Below are 27573 nucleotides of genomic sequence, written 5' to 3' on the forward strand. Positions count from 1 at the left end.
AAAGTCAATGTGCTGGCAACACATCTTGGTGGAAGGGCACATAAGAAAGGTGGAAATGTGAAACTCGATTTTCAGAAATACATCAGAACTTTATGGAAGTTATTCTCAATAGAAGTAACTCAATGGAGCCATTTACAATTTTGTATTTTAAAACTACTATTCAGACTTCAAAGTTTTCCAGGCCTTTCATTTCCTAGACTTATGACTGAAGGAAAAAAAAAAAATCAAACTAGGTAAAATCCCCTTGATATATGTAGACCATTCTAATGTATTTTAATAAAAATTAGGGTTTCCTTAAGTTGAGACTAAACTTTAAAATTCCTCTGCCTAGTTTCAAAGTCAAGAGACATTATCATTTTTATATGAGCTACCAATATAACAATAAATAGTTGCTCTGAAGTATTATACTAAAAATGAATTATGCCCTCAAAACAGGTAACAGGCCCTGTTTTCTTTTGAGAACTTTTTAATGTGTGTTTTAACAGGAAAATTTCCTTTCTTTTTTGCATACATGTAATTTGTTTTCACTTTTGTAGTTTTATAGCAGAGTTCAATTAAAACTTTATTCACAATCAGGCACATGGTTTTATTTAAGTTACTTATTTAATTCAAATGGAAGAGTGTGCCCGAGAAGCCCTTTCCAAATAATTAAAAACTGTCTTTAGTTTAACCCAGATCAAGTGCTTATATTTTAAAACACATGTGAATAGGTTTCCTAGCAATTACCTGCAATCTGTCCCTGAGCTTTTGACATTAAACAATTAAGCTCTATTTCTTGACTTTCAATTAGTATATTCACTATCCCACTCCATATTTGAAAAGTTGATTAATGAATCACCAGAGCAATTCTAATCCTGTCAAAATAAGGGAGAATTCATGATGTTTGTTCTTACCGACTAAATTTTAAATGTTAATTCAGTCTGTGAGACAGGGCTTAGTGCTGGGATCAGAAAGAAAGATGCAGAGTGGGAGAGAGAAGCATAGGTGTCTCCAGAAAAGTTCTAGTGGCCATGTTGAAAGGAGAGTTAGGTGTGGACCTTCCCAGAGAGCTCACAATGCTGCACACAATTTACCTTTTTTTATTATGGTAAAGTTATAGACTATTTTTGACTATTGAGAGGTTATAAAAATATTTGGTTCAGAAACATTCCCTTCCATGTTTCCCAATACAAAGAATTGCTTTAATGATTCTGTTTGGACATCCGAGGCTGCCTCCCATCCCTCTAGGAACCAATTACTCGTGCTGAAACATTTGTTTGCTGTCATGAAGACCTAGGTTAGGTGACAGAAATCACAGAATTTCAAAAGATTAGCTGAGACAGAGGAAGAAAATCTTTAAAGAGCCTGGGGGGCAAACACAGAAATAACCCACATGGAAAAACTGAACCAATGATGAAAAATTCCTCCTTTGATGTTTTACAGAGGCAAAAAAAAAATGTGGAAATCATGTTGCTCAAAATAAAATTTATTTTGTAGTTGTATGAAGCCACTTTCAAGGATTATATACTGTGGGAGATGAAAGGTAACAATGGGTTTGTGTAGCAAACGTTTTATCATGGATTCAGATTTACTGATATCACATATGAGAAGATACATGCCACTGACTATTCAGGGGAGAAATGGAGTTTTCAGAGCATAAACATCAGAAGATCCCCTACATCTAAAATATTAAATACACTAATGAACGTGAAAGATGAGAATTTCAAAAATTCACAAATTCTCTCGAAAAGAGAGACTGGTTCCTCATTTGGGGCTTTGCAAATATAGGAGTGTCAAGTTCTATAGCTCACTGTACTGTTCCTATACAGTCAGCCAACCTTCTGCTCCCTGCTTACATACCTTGAGGTAACCTATTATGTCCTTGTCTTCCAAACTGCTAGTCTTCAGTGTCTCTGCTTTGGCACCAAAATATTTGTGTTAAATGGGAATCACTGATCCTTTAACTTTTTTTCATGAACACATTTTGGCACGGCTATGTTTCCCTTATCTATCCTGTAGCCAAGTCCCAATTTCTAGTTTTACTGGTTCACTATTGGCTACACTTGCCTTTTGTCCTTTTCCCTGAATGGTCACTTCTTCCCTATGACTCTCTCCACCCCTTCACTTGGCTGCAAACCAGGTTCTTGTTGTAAACGAGCAAATTCTCTCCACTTCATATCCTACTCTAGAAGAAAATTTCTTTTCCAGAAATGTTTTCCCCAGTGTCTACTTCATTGCATTTCTTTGTCTGTAATCCACAATCGTTTCCAAAATAGCAGTTTCCTATAGAGACTCCCCCAAGGAAGTCTTTTTTCTCTGATAGCCTGTGACTTTACCAAAGAAAAGGCTAATGAACCTGGTCCCTGTTCACCAATTTCAGATTGCTATTCTGTTTTCTTAGTTACTCAAAGGATTCACTGTTTTCAAGTATAAGATTCCACCATGGAGTCAGATTCTAAATGTTAGAGCATGTCTATTACAGATGTCTCTGCATGGGCATCTCTCTTCCCCCTAATTTCCACAGCATCCCTCTACGTCACTGAACAGTCTCTCTCAACGGAGACTGTAGGTAGTGCTTGGTCTCTCTTTACTCTTTCTTCCTTACCATCTGTTATAGTATTGACTTGTGTACCAAAATGACATCAATGGTGAATTGTATACTTTAACATCAGAATTCTCTGACTAAAAATGATGATCATTCTTTGAAAAAGTCTCAGATACTTGGATTTAAATTTACACCCTCCATTACCACATGATAAAATCTACTGTTAACTACTAAAACCACTCATTTCTATAATTTTTAGAACCTTTTTAATGTATCAAATGTCTCCTTTTCAGTAATGGATCACTGCCACCTCTTCAGTCACGTATGTCATATATTTCCTTACCGCACTTTCACTATTATGTAATACTAACCAGACCCAAATACATCCTTACTACCTCTCAGCAGTTCTTTAATTCTTGTTTTCTCCCAACTATATTCCCCACAATGTCTGCTTCAAATCTTTTCTGATGGTACATAACTGTGAATCAGGGGCCCTGTAATCTTCATCTTTGCTTTTTCCATTTTTTACCAGAGAATGAGATGATTGACAGCATGCTTTCATCAACCCCAACAATCAGAACACTTTCCATACAATATCTGTGTTTCATCACTTAATTATTTCTTATCTCCTTTCCAAGATAGGTTGATACTCCTCTACTTTTTAAAAATTTTTTAATGTTTATTCATTTTTTGATAGAGAGAGAGAGAGAGCTTGAGTGGGAGAGGGAGACACAGAATCCGAAGCAGGCTCCAGGCTCGGAATTGACAGCACAGAGCCCGACGCGGGGCTCCAACACATGGACAGTGAGATCACGACCTGAGCAGAAGCCAGATGCCCAACCGACTGAGCCACCCAAGTTCCCCAACACTCCACCAACTTCTATGGTCTTACTTGTATGCCTCCTCCCCACCATGCCCCGTTTTCCCCCTGTAAGCTTTAATGTGACATTTCTCAGGATAAGCTTGGTATAGAGGTGAAGAGAATGTGCTCCAGCATAGGTCATCTGAATTCAGATATTCATGCTGCCATTTATTAAACCAAAGAACAGTTACATAACACTTGTTATCAGCTCCCTCATCTGTACAAGGCATTGTACTCCTATCAGTGGTGAGCACAGTGTTTAAAAAAAAAATTAATGTTTATTTCTGAGGGGGGGAGGGAGGGAGGGAGGGGAAGGGGCAGAGAGAGAGGAAGACACAAAATCCGAAGCATTCTCCAGACTCTGAGCTGTTAGCACAGAGCCTGGCTTGGAGCTCAAACCCATGAACCAGGAGATCATAACCTAAGCTGAAATTGGACGGTTAACTGACTGAGACACTTGGGTGCCCTTGAGCATAGCCTTTTGTATTATAAAAAGTATTTTTCCTAATTTCAGCACGACTGATTTTTGTACTCTGCCAGCTCTTTCACCACAACGTATTAAATGGTCAGATTACTCATTTTAAAATAAAATTCTCCATAACTGGCAAATGTAATTGAAATGAAATGACTTGTCACAATATTTTTATTAAGACTTATGCACTTTAGCTTTAGCATCACACTTATAGGTTACTATATTCTCAGATCAATATATAGAAATTAGTGCTTACAAATGTTTTTAATTGATGGAATGACTTACTTCATCTAAGTATTAATAGTTATAATGGCTAGAAATGCAAAGTATCACTTGATGCTGTGATGTTACTATTAAAGACCATTCACATATATTAAATATATCTTTAAACTTTCCTGTGTGGCTTTTAAAAATGTCTTCCATGTATAGAATTGTTGGATCACTATTTTACACCCAAAACTAACACTTTATGTTAATTATATTGGAATTTTTTTTTAATTTATTAATTTCAAACAAAAACAAAAGCCCGTCTTCCATGTTTTGTTCTTGGAAGGAGGGAAAGTCTTCCTTTTAGCTATTCAAATTTTATATTCCCCTGTTCTGCCTAGGATAAAACACATTCATTCTTGAATTCTAATCAAAGCATATAAACTTGTCTGTTACTTCCAACCAGGCAGATGTTACTAGGCTCAATGTCTCTCAGTTGCTATTACTATCTGGCGATGATGTTTGGAAGAGACCTGATAGGGATGATTTCAGAGTTAGTGGATCCTGTTGGGCACCCACGTTACTCTGAAGAATACTTTGTAATTTGTCTCCATGCACATCATGTTTATTTCCTTAAATGGTAATGAAAATGTGCACATGTACAGATATATTAGGTGTGAAAATACATAAACGTAAATGTAAAGAATATTAGAAAAGAAAAAGTTTCACTACTGTGAAACTCTGCAGTGGTTTAAGACTATAAGCAATAGTTTAAAGCCTTAAAACATCATTTGCAATTCATATTGAAGCCCATATCTCTGTCGCAGGCATTTTAAAAGATTGTGTGCATCAGAGTAGAAAAAGAAATTGCCTTAATCTAAATATGGTCTTGCTACAACCGTCTGGGACAAAATATGAAATTGGATTCTCTTATATTCAGTGTGTTCTGCCTTTGACCATTATTTACAACCCTAGTGGCTGTTTCGAAAGTACATAGGGAATCCATGTTAAATAATCAAGAATCACAAAAATAATATGTTATGACAAGAAAAAGTCACAGTGAATAGTTTTAATGTCTAATGAGATTTGTCTTTAAACTCTTCAATAAGTTATTTAAATCTAAGCTAATAAAAAAAATCACCTTTTAGCAAAGTTTTGGCCTCGATATACATGATAGAAGGTTCCCTTAAGAAGTAAATAATAAAACTCAGAGATTGGGAACACATATTCTTCTAATTTAAAATTTAACTTTAAAGGAATTCTTACAGTGAGTTGCATTCAAATGTAATAAAAAATGGCAACTAATTGTAGAATAAAATGCATGTTAAATTTAATTGTCTGTAGTAATTCAGTTTTGTTAATTTATGATTGAATTAGATATCAATACTTGGGGAAATATTTTTTTTTCTGTGCAACAATTCTAAAGTGATCAATTCTCATAAATTCCTGATTGAAGGCCTATTTTGAATGTCAGAAAATACATAACCTAAGTATTTCAGAAAAATACTATTTTCTGTGGCATGGACAATTATGCCTTAAGCAACACTACAATATCAATTTATCAATATAATTGACATAAATTCCTTTAAAAACTGACAGATATTTATCTATTTACTCAGCATCCAATCTAAAGGGTGCTGGCATCTTATACAGTACATTATGTATTATCTACCTATTTTCAGATTTATTGAGATTATGCTATTTAACTTGTCAAATTTACTTTATTTACATAGTTTAAAATATTATGATATACTTTAGTAGTTTTTGGTTCTCAATAAAAGGTCTGTTTCATTTATTTTCTGAGATTTTCACAGTATGTCACAAGGACTAGAATATTTAGATAATGATGGTGATAATCCATGGTATTCTATAGACCTTACAGCCTGAGTACTTTGTAACTTCTAAATCTTCTAGAGTTGAGTATGATTCCTGCAGTTCCCAAGCAGGGAGAAAATGTAATGGACATAATCAGGCTATCTGTTCTAAGAGCATTCTAGTGCTTAATAGCCCTTTATAAACAGGCTTTGTCAGTAAAGAGAAAATGCAGCAACAGACTCTCTTGATTCACTGATAAAAACGGAACAATGTACAGATTATATTGGTTTCTGAATTTTTGATATGGACATCCCTCAAGCATATGAGGCAAATACTATTCCTTTGTCATTTTTTCTTCCCAAATAGGTTTGTATTATATTGAAGGTGTCATTTGTTTTGCCAACAAGCTATTGTTTCTGTTATTTGGGGCACAAGTGAACAAAGTATGCACAACGGATCTTAGGGAGGTATATCCTGCAAATTTGATAAGGAAGAACTATGTATCGTTCTTTCCCATCCTTTTTATGTTTTGCATTTTGGCAATTGCCCTGTTCTAACAGATTCCTGCCTCGTTACTTTTGTGGCTCTCCTTCCCATCTCCTAATGGGACATTAGCGTAACTTCATGGATGCTGGGTCAGCGATTTTTCTGCTGCTTGTGGGACAATTCTTGATATGGAGGATAATCTCATGATTATAGCTAATTACAGTTGATTAGTGTGTGATCTTTCCTTAGAATGTGATTGCCTTTGTGATAGTAATTCAGGAATCATAGGAAAGACATGTGACTACCTAAAATGCATCCTTCTATCCTGGTTAAGTTTTGGAATCCTTGAACAAGGCAACTCCTTTCATCATATAATTTTAAAAAGTTTGCAAATTGAAATACCTCTGATAACATATTCTTCCTAATTGTATACTAATGTAAGGATGTAAAATCATATAAAGGCAAGGAGAGCCAAGTGGCATTGATTTTTGTAATATTAAAGGAGAGGGGGTGAAGAAGGAATAAAAAAAATGTAATTGATGTCAATTTACATCTTCAAAATTTTAAAAATACAATACGCATAGATTAATTATTTTTACTCTGCATTGTTGTGAGTGTAGGCCAACTGGTTGATTTTCTGCAACTATTAAATAACTTCCCTGTTTAATGATGAATCCCCTTTAGGCTTCTTTTCCTTTGGTCAGACCTTCAGTGTAACTTAACAGCCAGTTGAAAACATTGGTTTGAAATCATTCTGTGTTCTGCAGGGAGTAAACGACACTCACTGACTTGTATAAAGTGTAAAGACTGAAAAGTATCAAAATTACATTTTGATTTAGTGACCAATGGCTGATCAAAGGCAATCAAGGAGAGAAATCTTTGAATAATGAAAGACTATTTTTAAAAGGGTAGAAGACCTATCTTCCCAATATTTGTAATACAGCATTATAATAATGGGCTTTTTTCCTCTTATTTTTATCCTCTTATTTTTTCCTCTTATTTTTACTTCTTTTCATCCTTCCTCCTTCCATCTCCTTTTCTATCAATCTTTTTCCTCTTCTGATTTTTCTTCAAAAAATAATATCACACTCTGCCTTAATTTCCTTTCTCTGAAGCTATAGGGAATCATCAAATGTCAACTCAAAACGCCTGAAAACTTGTTTCCATTGTGGTTTGCTGAGGTTTGTTTTTCTTCCTGACAGTAACATGCCAAGAGTGCGTATTGAAATAATCCAGGCAGCAGGCATTGATCTGCAATTTTGATGGTTAATTACTGGATCAGGTATCCACAGGAAGTGTGTAATTATTATGATTTGTGAAAAGTAAGTCCCTTGTAGGCTCCTTACCTATTATTTAAACTATAGCACGTGGCTGTAATGAGTGCAATGTGTAGCCAACTATATTTCTAAGGATGATAAATGGGAATCAGATGCAATTATTCCTGATGCTTGACAGAGTTGTGCTGAGAGCATGTGTTTAGACAGTGATGCTCTGTTGAGTGCTTTTTGTTTGGGGCACTAGAGCTTCCATTACTGAAAGATTTTAGGCTTATTTTGTATTTAAGCTGCAGACAACAGTAAGGGCTATTATCATTAAGGTAATTTGCAAGTATACTCCTCTCCTGGGTTCAAGTTGGTATTAGAGTATTTAGGCCACATATAGTTAAGTGTACAACTCTCAGGTTTCCTTGTTACATGGGTTCTTTGGAAATTTTAGATGTTTACACTGGAGGAATAGCATGGTATTCATTTGTTATATAGTGAATTTATGTCTGTAATATATAGGGGAGAAAAACATCTGAAACTTTCCTTTTCCTTTCTTCGACCAGTTTTCTACTTCATGCTCATAAATAACAGAATACATCATCCACCCCACGATATTATAATAGTAAATGTTCATATCTTAAAACATATTTCCTCTCTAAAACAACTGCCTACCGAGAACGTAGGGAGAAATTTATTTTCATCTGAAATTTAGGAACCTCATGGTCAGTTCCAAAATGTAAATAAAATATGTTTGGAGGATGAAAATTGTTTCTTTCCTTCTACCTCACCTTATCACAAGTAAATGGTCTTAGAATTGGGAAATATCTTATTTCACTATTTGTCTACTACAACAAAATTTGTCTTTTAGAATATGAAATGTGTTATGCCCAATACATTTGCAAATTAAGTAAGATAAAGAAAACAAATGAGACCCTGGATCAAGGAAAGCTTTACAAAAATAGTTTCAATTTTAATAAAAACAATTTCTTATTTGACTTTTCTTTTTAATGTCTTCCAGCAACCGTACCAGTTGGGTCACTGGTGATAAAGCTATGTGTAAAATAACCTAGAAATACGTGAATCATGACTTAGAATCTTCACAAAATGAAAGTTCAAAGTAAGTAAAATTGGGCTTTGGACTGTAGAGAAGAAAGATTAATTCCCAGAAGGGAAAAGTAAGAGAGAGAAGAAAGGACAGGCCTGGTTTGACCAAAAGTATCAAAGGTGAGAAATGGAAGATACAAGAGAGACCTGAGGAGATGTCTCCTATGACCCTATTCTAAATAGGCTACAGCCATCTCACTGTACACACAAAAGGCAGTATGTCAGAGAATTTCCCATCTGCTTTTGCTTATTGTCTTTTTTGTTTTAGTTTGTTGTTTTTTTTTAACTTTTTTTTTTTGTGTTTATTATTTGGGAGAGAGAGAGACAGCAAGCAGAGGAGGGGCAGAGAGAGAGAGGGAAACACAGAATCAGAAGCAAGCTCCAGCCTCTGAGCTGCCAGCACAGAGCCCAACACGGGGCTCAAACCCACAGACTGCAAGATCATGACCTGAGCTGAAGTCGGTTGCTTAACCGACGAGCAACCCAGGCACCCCAAGTTTTACTTTGTTTTTTAAATGCAAAATCAGACAGTTATCTAGGGAGGCGATGTGGAGAAATAGGACTACATTCACTTGAGTTGAAACTTATTAGGAAGAGCCTTGAAATACATCCAGTCTAATCAACTATGCACTGCTAGTAATTTTTAGCATTTTCTTTATTTTCTTATAGTCTCCTTTATTTCATTTCCTCCCATCATTATATATGTGGTTACATGTAGTTATTACATATGTAGTAGACATGACTATATGTTATGGTCATAAATATGTATTTAACAAGTTTTATATTATATATGTAATCGGCATGTGGTGATATATGGTTATATACAAATAATACATATGTATTCTATGTATTAGGATTAATATGACTTCAAATTCTCAGTTCCTCAGAGTATTTCACCTTTTCATTTTAGAATTTCAACATCAGTACTATTACATTTTATGTAAAATGTTAAGATATTGTGGATATTTAACAGAGAATGCTTTAACATATAAAAGTAAATTAGTATATTGAATTCCAGGTCAAATTTGTGTCCTGTAATATGATTTTCTAAGTGTGTATACATTCTATTTATATTAAATGTCTTAAAAATATTGCATAGGTTTTAGAAGATAAAAGACTAAAAGATTTTAAAATTTTGAACCTAATTGTGTGCATGCATATGAGTGTGTATTAAGAGAGAGAAGGATGAAATATAGAAAAAATAAAGGAGAAAATGCAAATGGGTGAAAAGAGAGATAACCCAGCTTATAAGTCCTATAATTGGAAGAAGAGAAACAATAATTTCTTTAACTGAAAAATAGTTTCAGTTCAAAGTATGCAAAAGTTGGTGTGCTTATAGTCTCTAGCAAGGATCAATTTTTTACTTGCATGAATAATGTGAATGATCTGCTTGAGGGACAGGTTGACTAATACAAAAAATGTTCTGAAAATTTAATTTTAGAAAATTCAGTAAGCTCTCTGAAGTTGTTAATGGAGCATGACAATATAAGGCTGAGAATCTGAATACAAGTACCAGTGCTGCTCATGTAATTTCCAACTCATTGATTCCTAGGAAAGAGAAGGAAGTGTAGGAATTTCCCGAGTATTTTATAATGGGCAATTTTAATTAAAATCCAACAATCTCTTTTGGCAAAGTTCAATACATTTAAAGTGTAAATCAATAGCATATGTCCAGAAATGCTTCAAGTTATAAATACTTAGTTTCTATAACTAAACAATTTCTGTGGATATAAACTTTTACATCATTCAAAATGTCTATTTTTTTCTTCTTCTACTGGAGTTAAAACATCTGTGCAAATATATTAGGGAAATTAGCAAAATTGATATTGGTTTAGCTATTTTGAAACTCACAAAACAAGTACGTATTACTTAAAACTCGACTTACGGTTTACACCTAGAGCCTGCCTAGCTACCTTGAACAATCCTTCTTAATACAAAGATAGAGATATTTGATCTTGTCCAATGAAAAGCATAAAAATACATCAAATACTGTATTATACATTAAATGTTCAGATTTAGCATTTTAATAGTTTTTGATGTTATCTAAAGGCCACAGGATTTACTGAGTTTTAGGCCAAGACATTTTAATAGGATTTAAGATGAGAAATCTATGCTATTCGAACACACAGTTTGACAGTAAAAACTGTAATAGAATCCACACATCTGACTTTATTTTATGTCAAATACACTGAACCTGATTAATCTCTCCCACAATCATGGACTGAAAAGCTGGAGGATAGATGCTATCCATCTCCTTTCTCCACTTACCAAGGTCATAGTCGTTCTGTAAGACTCACCCTACAAACCACATTTTCTGGAAGCTTTACTGTCTCAGGATTATTAACCCATTTTCTGTGCTCACATAGCATTCTGTCCCCCTCTAGTGTAACACTTGCACAATATTATAATTTTTTATTTCATTATGTGTCTCCTCACTACACAGCTAACCTCCTAGACAGGAGGAGTATCGGGCAGTCAAATTTGTAAGTACAGAAAAGGATCATCAAATGGAGCACATAGATCATGAACAGATATTAGGAAAGTCACTCGTTCTGTCCTCTGAGGAATGTCACCTCAGAATTGAGAATCACAGAAAACAGTCTCTGATCTTGTTATAGCACCAGGGTCAATGATTATGATGTTTGGCTTAAAAACCCAAAGTATGCTCTCCTCAATCACCACCAACCTTAAATCCATACAGTCTGGTCCTGATTCGCTATTGTCTTGAAGTAGTGTTCTGAGGTACATTATCAGCCTTCCCTCATCGAGGACTGTTAACAAGATCCATGATTAACAGGGCTGTGAAGGTTTGGACTCTTGGAGAATACCTGTCTAGATAAACAGTAGTACTAGTTGCTCTTTCTTTTCCCTTTTCTGGGAGATCGATTCAGTCATTGCTGGGAAAGAAAGTATCAGAAAGAGCCTAGTGTATACATTACATACTGAATTAGAAAGAGAGGAGATTGACTTTATTTTTGTTGATTGTTTCCTTCGCTGTGCAAAAACTTTTGATCTTGATGAGGTCGAGTAGTTCATTTTTGCTTTTATTTCCCTTGCCTTCGGAGACGTGTCAAGCAAGAAGTTGCTGCGGCTGAGGTCAAAGAGGTTGTTCCCTGTTTTCTCTTCTAGGATTTTGATGGTTTCCTGCCTCACATTTAGATCTTTCATCAATTTTGAATTTATTTTTGTGTATGGGGTAAGTAAAGCGGTCCGGGTTCGTTTATCTGCACGTTGCTGTCCTGTCTTCCCAGCGCCATTTGCTGAAGAGACCGTCTTTTTTCCATTGGATATTCTTTCCTTTGTCGAAGATTAGTTGGCCATACATTTATTTGTGCATGCATTTCAGGATTCTCTATTCTGTTCCAATGATTTATGTGTTTCTTTTTGTGCCGGTACCATACTATCTTGATGATTACAGCTTTGTAATACAGCTTCACGTCTGGAATTATGATATCTCTAGCTTTAGTGTTCCGTTTCAGGACTTCTTTGTCTATTTGGAGTCTTCTCTGGTTCCATACATATTTTAGGACTGTTTGCTCTAGCTCTGTGAAGAATACTGGTGTTATTTTTATAGGGATTGCAGTCAATGTGTAGATTGCTTTGGATTGTTTGGACATTTTAACAATTTTGTTGTTCTAATCCATGAGCATGGAATGTTTTTCCATTTCATTGTGTCTTCTTCAATTTCTTTCATAAGCTTTCTATAGTTTTCAATGAATAGATCATTTACCTCATTGGTTAGGTGTAAATGGAATTGATTCCTTGATTTTTATTTTGGCTGCTTCATTGTTGGTTTATAGAAATACAATAGGTTTTTGTATGATAACTTTGTATCCTGTGACTTTCCTGAATTCACAGGTGAGTTCAGCTTTTATGATGTTGATGTATATTCCTTATATCCCTACTTTTATCAATAAGGAATGCTGTGTTTTGTCAAATGTTTTTTCTACATCTTGAAATGTTCATATGGTACCAAAAGAATGAGAGAATATATTTCCAAATGACATTTTGGATAAAGGGTTAATATTCAAAATCTATAAAGAACTTATCAAAATCAAAATCCAAAAAACAAAGAATCCAGTGAAAAAATGGGCAATAGACATGAATAGACACTTTTCCAAAGAAGACATCCAGATGGCTAGCAGACACATGAAAACAAGTTTAATATCACTCATCATCAGGGAACTACAAATTAAAACCACAATGAGATACCACCTCACGCCTGTCAGAATAGCTAAAATTAACAACTCAGGAAACATCAGATGTTGGTGAGGATGCTGAGAAAGGGGAACGTTTTTGCACTGCTCGTGAGACTGCAAACTGGTACAGCCACTCTGGAAAACAGCCTGGAGTTTCCTCAAGGAGTTAAAAATAAAACTACCCTACAGCCCAGCAGTTATACCACTAGGTATTCATCCAAAAAATACAAAAATGCTGATTCTAAGGGGCACATGCACCATATGTTTATAGCAGGGCTATCAACAATAGTCAAAATGTGGAAAGAGCCCAAGTATCCATCCACTGATGAATGGATAAATTTGTGATACACACACACACACACACACACACACACACACACGTGCAAGGACACACACATACACACAAAATGGAATACTACTTGGTGACCTAAAAGAATAAAATTTTGCCATTTGCCATAATGTGGATGGAACTAGGGTGTATTACACAAAGCAAAATAAGTCAGAGAAAGACAAATATCATATTACTTCACTCATGTGGAATTTAAGAAACAAAACAGATGAACACAGGGGGAGGGAAGGAAAAATAAAATAAGAATAGATGGAGGCAAACCATAAGAGACTCTTAAATACAGAGAACTAACAGGGTTGCTGGTGTGGACATAGGTGGGAGAGATGGTCTAAAGGGTGATGGGCATTAAGGAGGGCACTTATTGGGATGAGAACTGGGTATTACATGGAAGTGATGAATCATGGTTTTCTACTTGTGAAACCAATACTAGACTGTATATTAACTAACTTGAATATAAGTAAATAAATACAAAAAAATAAAATAAACATGAGAAATACCAGGAGTGCCTGGCTGGCTCAGTCAGAAGAACATATGACTCCTGGTCTCGGGGTCTTGGGCTCGAGTCCCACGTTGGGTGTAGAGATAAACAAACTTTAAAAAAAATAAGGAAGACCAAAGAGAGGAAACCACCTAAATATCTATCAACTTGTAATAGATAAATAAAACGTGGTCTCTCTATGCAATAGATTATTATTCAGTAATGAAAAAGGACAGACTATTGATACACACAACATGATGAACGTTGAAAACATTTTCTAAGCGAAAGAAACCAGCGACAAAGGACCATATACTGTATGATTCTATTGATAGGAAATGTCCACAAAAGGCCAATCTATAGAAACAGGAAGTAGATTAGTGATTGCTAGGGGACAAGAGCAGGAACAGAGAGTTAACCCTCTGGGCAAAAGGGATACTTATGTCATCCATAAGGAAATGGAAATGTTCTAAAATTTAATTGTGCTGAAGGCTGCACAATTATGTAAATTTCCTGAACTTACTGTACATCTAAAATGAGTTAATTCTGTGGTATGTAAATTATATCTCAATAAATCTGCTTTAGAAAAAAATGAAAAAGATGAGAAATTTGACCTCTAGAAATTATCACTTCCCCATGAACACTCACTCCCCAGTCAGTCTTATGCAGAACAATGTATTTTCTACCAAATAATGAAATGTAAACTCGTAAACTGGCATAAAGAGACTAATCTGGGATTTGTTTCTCATTTTTAGGTTATATATTGCTGTGTAACAAACCACTTTACCACTTACTTACTTAGAGCAACTATGGTTTAGTGTTTCTCACAATTTTATGGGTTGCTTGGGCAGTTTGTCTTTTAGTTTCTCCTGGGTTCATGCACATGAACATGTCTGGCAGTTAACACTGCTGGCTGGCTGGCCATACCTGACTACTCCATGTGGCCTGTCAGCTTCCTGTAGGACTGACTGTCTTCCTTACCTTCCTAGCCTCTTAAAGCCTAGGTTTTAAAACTCACAATGTTACTTCTACCACTCCGTGAGAAGCTATTTAAGCAGCCATGCTTTCAATCTACTACAGCATTCTATTACACATACAGTGCTCCCAGTATCCAACATCACCTTCATTCTGTCAAGGTCAGCTACTATTCATGGATAGAGATTAAAATCGTATTATTTGTGGTGGTTGTGCTTAGTGCTTTTCTCGTGTTTCCTCTGTTGACTTGCATGAAAAATGAGGCTAGATCAAAAATTTCCTATTTCTTTTTTTAAATGAATACTCTAAATGAGTAAACAATGGATTTCTAAACATTGTCTCATGTTTGGGAAAAAAAATAAAAATGGAGACAAAACTCAAGAGTGAAAAGCACTTGGCACAGAATGTTGAAAGGGGGGGGGGTGTCTGTTTCTCCTGATTTATTTAAAGGACCAAAGGTAAGGCAAGTAGTCTTTATTATTGTAGGACCATTATCCTAAGGACACCTCCAATGGATGGCCACTTTCCTAGGTTTATGAAGATACCACTAATCCTCTTATCCTTATCCTCAGTACACAAACCAGTCTATAGAAAGACCACAAATAAGCATTTCAATAAAACAGGGGATTTCTAGGTGCAGTGTAGACGGGGTAGCTAGTAGTGTGTTTTGGGAGAACAAATTTTCATAAAGTAAGTAGCAGAGAGAAGAAGCATCCAAAAGAACCAATGAATGGGATTGCCAGCACCAGCCAGAAGGCTGTGCGCTTCGTGCTCTCCATACTGGTGACAGGCAAAATCATATTCTAGGGCTCCCACTGGCATGGAGCACAATGGAAGAATTGGAAGCCTGCAGGTTGGAGGAATATACATTAATGTAGAGACTAAAAACTTTTCTGTTGTTTTTTTTTGGGGGGGGTTTGCTTGGAAAATTGCAAAAGTCTGAGGCTACATGGAGTAGTCCTTCAAGTCAAGGAGAAGAGAAACTGCAGAAGTGGAGCAACCTGGACTCCCACTAAGGGATTTTCCTTTTTTTTTTTTTTTAATGAAATTTATTGACAAATTGGTTTCCATACAACACCCAGTGCTCATCCCAAAAGGTGCCCTCCTCAATACCCATCACCCACCCTCTCCTCCCTCCCACCCCCCATCAACCCTCAGTTTGTTCTCAGTTTTTAACAGTCTCTTATGCTTTGGCTCTCTCCCATTCTAACCTCTTTTTTTTTTTTTCCTTCCCCTCCCCCATGGGTTCCTGTTAAGTTTCTCAGGATCCACATAAGAGTGAAACCATATGGTATCTGTCTTTCTCTGTATGGCTTATTTCACTTAGCATCACACTCTCCAGTTCCATCCACATTGCTACAAAAGGCCATATTTCATTTTTTCTCATTGCCACGTAATATTCCATTGTGTATATAAACCACAATTTCTTTATCCATTTATCAGTTGATGGACATTTAGGCTCTTTCCATCATTTGGCTATTGTTGAGAGTGCTGCTATGAACATTGGGGTACAAGTGGCCCTATGCATCAGTACTCCTCTATCCCTTGGATAAATTCCTAGCAGTGCTATTGCTGGGTCATAGGGTAGGTCTATTTGTAATTTTCTGAGGAACCTCCACACTGCTTTCCAGAGCGGCTGCACCAATTTGCATTCCCACCAACAGTGCAAGAGGGTTCCCGTTTCTCCACATCCTCTCCAGCATCTATAGTCTCCTGATTTGTTCATTTTGGCCACTCTGACTGGCGTGAGGTGATACCTGAGTGTGGTTTTGATTTGTATTTCCCTGATAAGGAGCGACGCTGAACATCTTTTCATGTGCCTGTTGGCCATCCGGATGTCTTCTTTAGAGAAGTGTCTATTCATGTTTTCTGCCCATTTCTTCACTGGGTTATTTGTTTTTCGGGTGTGGAGTTTGGTGAGCTCTTCATAGATTTTGGATACTAGCCCTTTGTCCGATATGTCATTTGCGAATATCTTTTCCCATTCCGTTGGTTGCCTTTTAGTTTTGTTGGTTGTTTCCTTTGCTGTGCAGAAGCTTTTTATCTTCATAAGGTCCCAGTAATTCACTTTTGCTTTTAATTCCCTTGCCTTTGGGGATGTGTCGAGTAAGAGATTGCTACGGCTGAGGTCAGAGAGGTCTTTTCCTGCTTTCTCCTCTAAGGTTTTGATGGTTTCCTGTCTCACATTCAGGTCCTTTATCCATTTTGAGTTTATTTTTGTGAATGGTGTGAGAAAGTGGTCTAGTTTCAACCTTCTGCATGTTGCTGTCCAGTTCTCCCAGCACCATTTGTTAAAGAGGCTGTCTTTTTTCCATTGGATGTTCTTTCCTGCTTTGTCAAACATGAGTTGGCCATACGTTTGTGGGTCTAGTTCTGGGGTTTCTATTCTATTCCATTGGTCTGTGTGTCTGTTTTGGTGCCAATACCATGCTGTCTTGATGATGACAGCTTTGTAGTAGAGGCTAAAGTCTGGGATTGTGATGCCTCCTGCTTTGGTCTTCTTCTTCAAAATTCCTTTGGCTATTCGGGGCCTTTTGTGGTTCCATATGAATTTTAGGATTGCTTGTTCTAGTTTCGAGAAGAATGCTGGTGCAATTTTGATTGGGATTGCATTGAATGTGTAGATAGCTTTGGGTAGTATTGACATTTTGACAATATTTATTCTTCCAATCCATGAGCAGGGAATGTCTTTCCATTTCTTTAAATCTTCTTCAATTTCCTTCATAAGCTTTCTATAGTTTTCAGCATACAGATCCTTTACATCTTTGGTTAGATTTATTCCTAGGTATTTTATGCTTCTTGGTGCAATTGTGAATGGGATCAGTTTCTTTATTTGTCTTTCTGTTGCTTCATTGTTAGTGTATAAGAATGCAACTGATTTCTGTACATTGATTTTGTATCCTGCAACTTTGCTGAATTCATGTATCAGTTCTAGCAGACTTTTGGTGGAGTCTATCGGATTTTCCATGTATAATATCATGTCATCTGCAAAAAGCGAAAGCTTGACTTCATCTTTGCCAATCTTGATGCCTTTGATTTCCTTTTGTTGTCTGATTGCTGATGCTAGAACTTCCAGCACTATGTTAAACAGCAGCGGTGAGAGTGGGCATCCTTGTCGTGTTCCTGATCTCAGGGAAAAAGCTCTCAGTTTTTCCCCGTTGAGGATGATGTTAGCTGTGGGCTTTTCATAAATGGCTTTTATGATCTTTAAGTATGTTCCTTCTATCCCGACTTTCTCAAGGGTTTTTATTAAGAAAGGGTGCTGGATTTTGTCGAAGGCCTTTTCTGCATCGATTGACAGGATCATATGGTTCTTCTCTTTTTTTTTGTTAATGTGATGTATCACGTTGATTGATTTGCGAATGTTGAACCAGCCCTGCATCCCAGGAATGAATCCCACTTGATCATGGTGAATAATTCTTTTTATATGCTGTTGAATTCGATTTGCTAGTATCTTATTGAGAATTTTTGCATCCATATTCATCAGGGATATTGGCCTGTAGTTCTCTTTTTTTACTGGGTCTCTGTCTGGTTTAGGAATCAAAGTAATACTGGCTTCATAGAATGAGTCTGGAAGTTTTCCTTCCCTTTCTATTTCTTGGAATAGCTTGAGAAGGATAGGTATTATCTCTGCTTTAAACGTCTGGTAGAACTCCCCTGGGAAGCCATCTGGTCCTGGACTCTTATTTGTTGGGAGATTTTTGATAACCGATTCAATTTCTTCGCTGGTTATGGGTCTGTTCAAGCTTTCTATTTCCTCCTGATTGAGTTTTGGAAGAGTGTGGGTGTTCAGGAATTTGTCCATTTCTTCCAGGTTGTCCAATTTGTTGGCATATAAGTTTTCATAGTATTCCCTGATAATTGTTTGTATCTCTGAGGGATTGGTTGTAATAATTCCATTTTCATTCATGATTTTATCTATTTGGGTCATCTCCCTTTTCTTTTTGAGAAGCCTGGCTAGAGGTTTGTCAATTTTGTTTATTTTTTCAAAAAACCAACTCTTGGTTTCGTTGATCTGCTCTACAGTTTTTTTAGATTCTATATTGTTTATTTCTGCTCTGATCTTTATTATTTCTCTTCTTCTGCTGGGTTTAGGCTGCCTTTGCTGTTCTGCTTCTAGTTCCTTTAGGTGTGCTGTTAGATTTTGTATTTGGGATTTTTCTTGTTTCTTGAGATAGGCCTGGATTGCAATGTATTTTCCTCTCAGGACTGCCTTCGCTGCATCCCAAAGCGTTTGGATTGTTGTATTTTCATTTTCGTTTGTTTCCATATATTTTTTAATTTCTTCTCTAATTGCCTGGTTGACCCACTCATTCGTTAGTAGGGTGTTCTTTAACCTCCATGCTTTTGGAGGTTTTCCAGACTTTTTTCTGTGGTTGATTTCAAGCTTCATAGCATTGTGGTCTGAAAGTAAGCATGGTATAATTTCAATTCTTGTAAACTTATGAAGGGCTGTTTTGTGACCCAGTATATGATCTATCTTGGAGAATGTTCCATGTGCACTCGAGAAGAAAGTATATTCTGTTGCTTTGGGATGCAGAGTTCTAAATATATCTGTCAAGTCCATCTGATCCAATGTCTCATTCAGGGCCCTTGTTTCTTTATTGACCGTGTGTCTAGATGATCTATCCATTTCTGTAAGGGGGGTGTTAAAGTCCCCTGCAATTACCACATTCTTATCAATAAGGTTGCTTATGTTTATGAGTAATTGTTTTATATATTTGGGGGCTCCGGTATTCGGCACATAGACGTTTATAATTGTTAGCTCTTCCTGATGGATAGACCCTGTAACTATTATATAATGTCCTTCTTCATCTCTTGTTACAGCCTTTAATTTAAAGTCTAGTTTGTCTGATATAAGTATGGCTACTCCAGCTTTCTTTTGGCTTCCAGTCGCATGATAAATAGTTCTCCATCCCCTCACTCTCAATCTAAAGGTGTCCTCAGGTCTAAAATGAGTCTCTTGTAGACAGCAAATAGATGGGTCTTGTTTTTTTATCCATTCTGATACCCTATGTCTTTTGGTTGGCGCATTTAATCCATTTACATTCAGTGTTATTATAGAAAGATACGGGTTTAGAGTCATTGTGATGTCTGTATGTTTTATGCTTATAGTGATGTCTCTGGGACTTTGTCTCACAGGGTCCCCCTTAGGATCTCTTGTAGGGCTGGTTTAGTGGTGACAAATTCCTTCAGTTTTTGTTTGTTTGGGAAGACCTTTATCTCTCCTTCTATTCTAAATGACAGACTTGCTGGATAAAGGATTCTCGGCTGCATATTTTTTCTGTCTAGCACCCTGAAAATCTCGTGCCAATTCTTTCTGGCCTGCCAAGTTTCAAAAGAGAGATCAGTCACGAGTCTTATAGGTCTCCCTTTATATGTGAGGGCACGTTTACCCCTTGCTGCTTTCAGAATTTTCTCTTTATCCTTGTATTTTGCCAGTTTCACTATGATATGTCGTGCAGAAGATCGATTCAAGTTACGTCTGAAGGGAGTTCTCTGTGCCTCTTGGATTTCAATGCCTTTTTCCTTCCCCAGTTCAGGGAAGTTCTCAGCTATTATTTCTTCAAGTACCCCTTCAGCACCTTTCCCTCTCTCTTCCTCCTCTGGGATACCAATTATGCGTATATTATTTCTTTTTAGTGTATCACTTAGTTCTCTAATTTTCCCCTCATACTCCTGGATTTTTTTATCTCTCTTTTTCTCAGCTTCCTCTTTTTCCATAACTTTATCTTCTAGTTCACCTATTCTCTCCTCTGCCTCTTCAAGCCGAGCTGTGGTGGTTTCCATTTTGTTATGCATTTCGTTTAAAGCGTTTTTCAGCTCCTCGTGACTGTTCCTTAGTCCCTTGATCTCTGTAGCAAGAGATTCTCTGCTGTCCTCTATACTGTTTTCAAGCCCAGCGATTAATTTTATGACTATTATTCTAAATTCACTTTCTGTTATATTATTTAAATCCTTTTTGATCAGCTCATTAGCTGTTGTTATTTCCTGGAGATTCTTCTGAGGGGAGTTCTTCCGCTTGGTCATTTTGGATAGTCCCTGGCGTGGTGAGGACCTGCAGGGCACTTCCCCTGTGCTGTGGTGTATACCTGGAGTTGGTGGGCGGGGCCGTATTCAGACCTGATGTCTGCCCCCAGCCCACCACTGGGGCCACAGTCAGACTGGTGTGTGCCTTCTCTTCCCCTCTCCTAGGGGCGGGATTCACTGTGGGGTGGTGTGGCTCGTCTGGGCTACTTGCACCCTTCCAGGCTTGTGATGCTGGGGATCTGGCGTATTAGCTGGGGTGGGTAGGCAAGGTGCTCGGGGGCAGGAGGGGCAGGCTTAGATCGCTTCTCCTTAGGTGATCCACTTCAGGAGGGGCCCTGTGGCAGCGGGAGGGAGTCAGATCCGCTGCCGGAGGTTTGGCTCCGCAGAAGCGCAGAGTTGGGTGTTTGCGCGGAGCGAGCAAGTTCCCTGGCAGGAACTGGTTCTCTTTGGGATTTTGGCTGGGGGATGGGCGGGGGAGATGGCGCTGGCGAGCGCCTTTGTTCCCCACCAAACTGAGCTCTGTTGTCAGGGGCTCAGAAGCTCTCCCTCCCTTTGTCCTCCAGCCTTCCCGCTTTCCGAGCAGAGCTGTTAACTTATGACCTCCCAGACGCTAAGTCGCGCTTGTTGTGGGAACACAGTCCGTCAGGCCCCTCCGCTTTTGCAAGCCAGATTCGGGGGCTCTGCTTGGCCGGAGAGCCGCCCCTCCGCCCCGGCTCCCTCCCGCCAGTCCGTGGAGCGAGCACCGCCTCACCACCCTTCCTACCCTCTTCCGTGGGCCTCTCGTCTGCGTTTGGCTCCGGCGACTCTGTTCTGCTAATCCTCTGGCGGTTTTCTGGGTTATTTAGGCAGGTGTAGATGGAATCTAAGTGATCAGCAGGACGTGCGGTGAGCCCAGTGTCCTCCTAAGCCGCCATCTTGCAAAAAAGCAAGGGATTTTCCATTGGGCTAAGTGGATAGTCTGAAAGGAAGCCAGGCTTGAGGTCGTCTCAAAATTACCCCACTCAAAAGCATAACATTTTAGGGTAAGGGAACTTCTATCATAAGAAGCTGTGAAAGCACTTCATCGAGCATGAGAGAGGTTGGAAGAGATTCATAAGAGTATATTTCATAGACTAAGACCCACAGGACCTTGATGGGCCCACAAATGTGGCTTACAAGAGAACCTGCAGTGGGGTACCTATAATAAAGAGGTTATCTGTGACCATGTTACAACAGCATGAGCACTCTAAACTTTCTACCTGATACTGACCCTCATTTCTCTAATTTAACAGAATATCAATTTCCTACTTTTCAGTTTAACATGTGCTATTTTAAGAAATGGCCAGTAACAAATTTTACTAAAACATAAACTTAAGGTAGGTCCCTCTGCTAGTTAAAGGCAATGACCGGACACTGTTGAGGTGATAAACCTCTAGGAGGTTCAAACATTATCATCTCAGAATCTTCCCTTTTATGTCGAGACTCCATACATTTACAAGGAGTTATGACAGACCCAACAGCATAAATCTAAACACTAGGTCATAGCCCAGTGATAAAAATAGACTATGACATTTACAGAATAAAATTTCTACAGCTTTTCACTCTAAAGTGTATTCTGTCTTTAGACGGATTATACAAGCACAGTTCCATTGCTTATATAGCTCATTTCCAGGAGCCATTTCTGAAAATATGAAGTATATTAGCTCCTGTCAGAGTGATCCAGGACAAAAGAAGATGTGAATTCAAAGTTATTGCCAGACCTTTTGCATAGTTTCAGCTTTTCTCCCTCTGCTAACCTTGTCCCCCACGTCCACACTGTCCCTTGCATTATTCTAGTCCCCAGTTATCATCTTCCTTTGACTGTTTTGCAGCTGCCAAGCCCTGCACTATGAGTTCCTTTACTTCCTTTCCTTGGTCCAACCACCAAGGTCTGCATTACACTGTCCCACCTGCCATGCATCTCAGAACCTCTGTTCTAAGAAAAAACTAATATATAACAATACATACTGCTTGATAAGCTAACACTCAGAGGTACAAAAAATGCATTTAAAATTTCATCCAAAATAACACTTTTGGGTAATTGAAGTCTTTTTTAACTGCCTCAGATGACACCATTTTGTTTACTGAGTAAGACAATAAAGGGCATTGAAATTGATAACACGTATGTGGCATTTACAACACATTTCCTACCTTTAATTAGAAAATAGTAATTCAGGGGCACCTAGGTGGCTCAGTTGGTTGAGCATCTGACTCATAATTTAGGCTCAGGTCATGATTCTGGGGTAGTCAGATCGAACCCCATGTCAGACTCCATGCTAAAAGCTTAAGATCCACTCCCTCCCTCTGTCCCCCTCACCTACTTGCGTGCTCTCTCAAATCAATCAATCAATCAATTTTCAGTCTGGAGTTGGTTTGAGGCACTAATTCTCTTAAAAATTTTAAATGAATAAAGTTCAGGTATCTTTTTCTCCTCTAAATGCCTAAGTCCTTTCCTCCAAAAAAACTTTCCTCCAACCATTTACTGTATTATAACAACATATGATTTTCATGATTTTCTTGTTCCAAATTTTTACATATTTATTGATATATCGTTGATAAATTATAAACTACATATATTTATAGTGTATAAGTTGGCAAAACTTGACATACATACATACCTGTAAGATCACCACCACCAAGATACTGATCATATCCTCAAAAGTTTACTCAAAAAATTCCCTTTGTAATTCCCCATGCTCTCTCTCCCCACCTTCTACAACCCCATCCCAGGTGAACACTGATTTGCTGCTATCACTACACAAAAGTCTACATTTGTGAAAGTTTATGCAGACACAATTACACTGTATGTACAATTTTGCTGTTTGTCTTCACTCACTCTGCACAATAATTCTGAGACTTATCCAAGTTGTTGTATTAATGTTTTATTAGTTTTTGTTGTAACATCCCACTGTATAGATGAACTCTACAGGTGAAATTTGTTCATGTATTCACTGGTTCATGGACATTTGTGTTGCTACTAGCTTTTTGGCTATTACAATAAAGCTATCTTAGGAACTTCTGTATTTATGTACACACCTTTGTATGGATGTATGCTTTCATTTATTTAAAAAATTTTTAAGCTTATTTATTTGGAGACAGAGATAGCACGAGTGGGGAGAGGCAGAGAGCAAGGGAGACAGAGAATCCCAAGTAGCCTGTGTGCTGCCAACACAGAATCCAATGCAGAGACTGAACTCACAAAACCACGAGATCACAACCTGAGCTGAAACCAAGAGTCAGATGCTTAACTGATAGAGCCAACCAGACACCCCTATATGCTTCCATTTCTTGATAAATACTCAAAAATGGAATGGCTGGATCACACAGGGGGTATATGCTTAACGTTTCAACAAACAGCCAAAATATTTTCCAAAGGTGTTACGCTATTTTACATTTTCCTCAACAGTATCTGAGTATTCCAGTTTTCCTGTATTCTCATCAACACTTGGTGTGGTGAATCTTTTTAATTTTAACCATGTTTATGTAGTAGAAACTCACTGTGGTTCCAATTTGTGGTTCCCCAATGACTAATGACATAAAGCATCTTTTCATATGATTTTCATCTGTGTATCTTCTTTGGTAACATGGTCATTCAATTCTTTTTCCTTCATTTATTTTTACTTGGGTTATTTGTTTCTTAGTGTGTTTTTAGAGCACTTTTCTCCCAGGATTTGGCTCATCTTTTCATTCTCTTAATAGGGTCTTTCAAAAAGAAGTTTTGTTCATCAAAATGTGTGAGTTTATTCTTTCCTAACTTGCACATTTGATGTTTTTTCTATGAAATTTTCAGGCAAAGATCTCAAAGCCTTTTTTTTTTTTTGACATTTCCTTCTGGAATCTTTATACTGTTAGCTTTTACATGAAGGTCTCTGATCCATTTTGAGTCAATTTTTACACACAGGTAGAAGTATGGTGTAAGGTTTTTCTTTTTTTTTCTTTTTGCATATGTCTATTTTTCCAACATCATTTTTTGAAAACAAAATCTGCTTTTCAACATTAATTATCTTTGTATTGTGAAAAATTAGTTTGCTGTATTTGTATGGATTGACTTCTGGACTACTATGTTCCATTCACCTATTTATTTTTGCATTAATGTCACACCATCTTGAATATTGTAACTTTATAATATGATCACCTGGGGTAAATATTTCATAGTGATATTTTCAAAGTTGTTTGGGCTACTACAGGTCATTACATTCCCATATGAATTTTACAATCAGCTTGTGAAGTTCTATATCAGAGTCTTCTGGAGATTGTCACTGTGTTGAATCTATAGATGATTTAGGGAGAATTGACATCTTAACAATGGAGTGCTTCACCCCATGAAAATGGTGTATCTTTCCATTTATTAATGTATTCTTTAATTTCTCTCAGCAATATTTTGTAGTTTTACTGTGAAGGTGATTTATAGCTTTTGTCAAATTTGTATTTAAATATTTAATGTGTTCCATATTATAAATACACTGTCTACTAGGAATGAATAATCCCAAACGGGTATTAATCACTAATCTGAGTATATATCTCATCACCTTTTCTACAGACTCTTATGTCTATTAATAAAGGAAGTTATACTTCTCTCTTTCTAATCTGGATTGCCTTAATTTCTTTTTCCTACTTCAGTTCCAGTACAATGTTGAACACTGGTGGTAACAAGCAGATATATTGGTCTTATTCCTCATTATGTATTCAAGTTCTTGACTTTCTTCTTCTGTAGTGTTTAATCTGCTACCAATTCCTTCAGTTCATTTTTTATCCTCCACATTGTAATTACCATTTCTAGAAGTTCTATTTGGGTCTTGTTTGCCATATCCTCTATGGCTTTACTTAAATGTTTATACATTTCTATTATATAGTTGTTTTAATGTTCTTGTCTGATAACTTTAACATTTGTGTCATCTGGGTGTGTTTAGATGGATTCATTTTTCTCATTATGAGTTTTGTTTTCTGCTTTTTACATGCCTGGTACATTTTCATTAGTTTGAGATACTGTAAATTTTACCTTGCTGTGTCCTAGATAATTCTGCATTTCTATAAATATTCAGGAGCTACATTCTGGGAAAGTTATTTGGAGGCAGTTCGATCCTTTCAGAATTTACTTTTAAAATGTGTTACATGGGACACATTAATGTAAAATGTGTTACATTAGCCCAATATAGAGCTAATTGTTCCCCACTACTGAGGCAAAACCCTTCTGTGTATTCTCCGCAGTGCCTGTGAAACCAAGTTTTCAAGTCTGTGAGAGTGCCTGGCATGGTTACCTATACACCTTTGGGAGTGCATCTCATGCCTTGGGTAGTTTCCTCATACACATGCTCTGATTAGGACTAAGCTAACACTAGATGGAGACTCTTTGTAGATCTCCAAAGCAAAGCTCTTTCTCTGGTACTCTGACTTTCCCATGAAATCTCTTCCATTTCTGAATCCTTAGTTCAGTCTCAACTTGTGGAGCCCACCAGGCTGTGGATTCCATACAGGTCTCTCTACTTACGCCAGACCCTGGGAAATTTTTCAAGCAGGAAGCTGGACATAACACTGCTGGACCAATTCTAGGATTCATTCGTATTATTGTCTCTCAAGGGTCACTACCTTTGTTACCTGATGTTGATTCTCTAGAAAACCATTGTGTCACACAATTTGTTCATGTTTTAGTTGTTTCAGGCAGTAAATCCAGTGAGTATTGCTCAACTGTGTCTGGAAGTGATAAGCAGTTCTTAAAAAATGTTAATCATCCCTTTATTTCCCATCTTTCCACGGGTAACTAGCATGTTTTGCCAAAAAAGGAAAAAAAAAAAAAGAAAAGGAAATATTCTCAGATCCAAAATCCTTCTCTTATTCTAATGCAGACAACCCTTTAAGTCCTTTTACTTATTTTATGCTATCCAAACACAGCTCTGGGGTAAGTTACATCTCCAGTTCATTCAGTTGACCAAAGATTCTAATCAGATTTATGTTTTGGGTTAGACATGTCTGTAGGCTACTGGAATCCTTAGCTTGTGGTTGATAGACATCCTACCACTAGTAATCTACTCCAGCCTTAAATCCATGTGTGTATTCAACACATGTATTGTTGGCTTTGTTTACAATGAATTGGTAAGATTACTGACCAGATCAAATTTATAGTAAGTTAGTGGAAAAGCAAATAAAGGAAGAGCTATAGCTAACATTTATTAAGCCCTTTCACATGCCATGCACTATTTTTAATGGTTTACATGTATTAACTCATTTAATTCTTACAATAACATTTTGAGATCATTACTATTACTGTTCTCATTTTAAGATGAGGAAACTGAAAAAAAAATATGAGGAAACTGAACCATATGTAAACCTATGGTGATTGCATGCATTTACTTGTCCAGCAAACCAGTTTTAGGGAAATATAAGGGAAATATAATGAAGGGATAATTATAAACAAATTGCTAAAAAAATATATAGTATGTATTTAACAAACCAGAGAGATAGAAGATGAAAGAAAAAGTGTAGCAAACAAATTATTAGCATTCAGAAAACTATAGATACATTAGGAAACATTTCTTTTTCCAAAGTTTAAAGGTTTTATTATCAGTACTATCCCTGTCAATAATGGAAGGCAAAAAGAGGGTTTCTTGGAGGTTTTTAATGTTTATTTATTTTTGAGAAACAGAGAGAGACAGAATGCGAGCAGGGGAGGGGCACAGAGAGAGACACACACAGAATACGAACCAAGCTCCAGGCTCTGAGCCGTCAGCACAAAGCCCAGCACGGGGTCCGAACTCACAAACCATGAGATCATGACCAGAGTATAAGGCAACCACT

Source organism: Prionailurus bengalensis, chromosome A1 (assembly GCF_016509475.1).
Source record: "Prionailurus bengalensis isolate Pbe53 chromosome A1, Fcat_Pben_1.1_paternal_pri, whole genome shotgun sequence".
NCBI classification, from domain to species: Eukaryota; Metazoa; Chordata; class Mammalia; order Carnivora; family Felidae; genus Prionailurus; species Prionailurus bengalensis.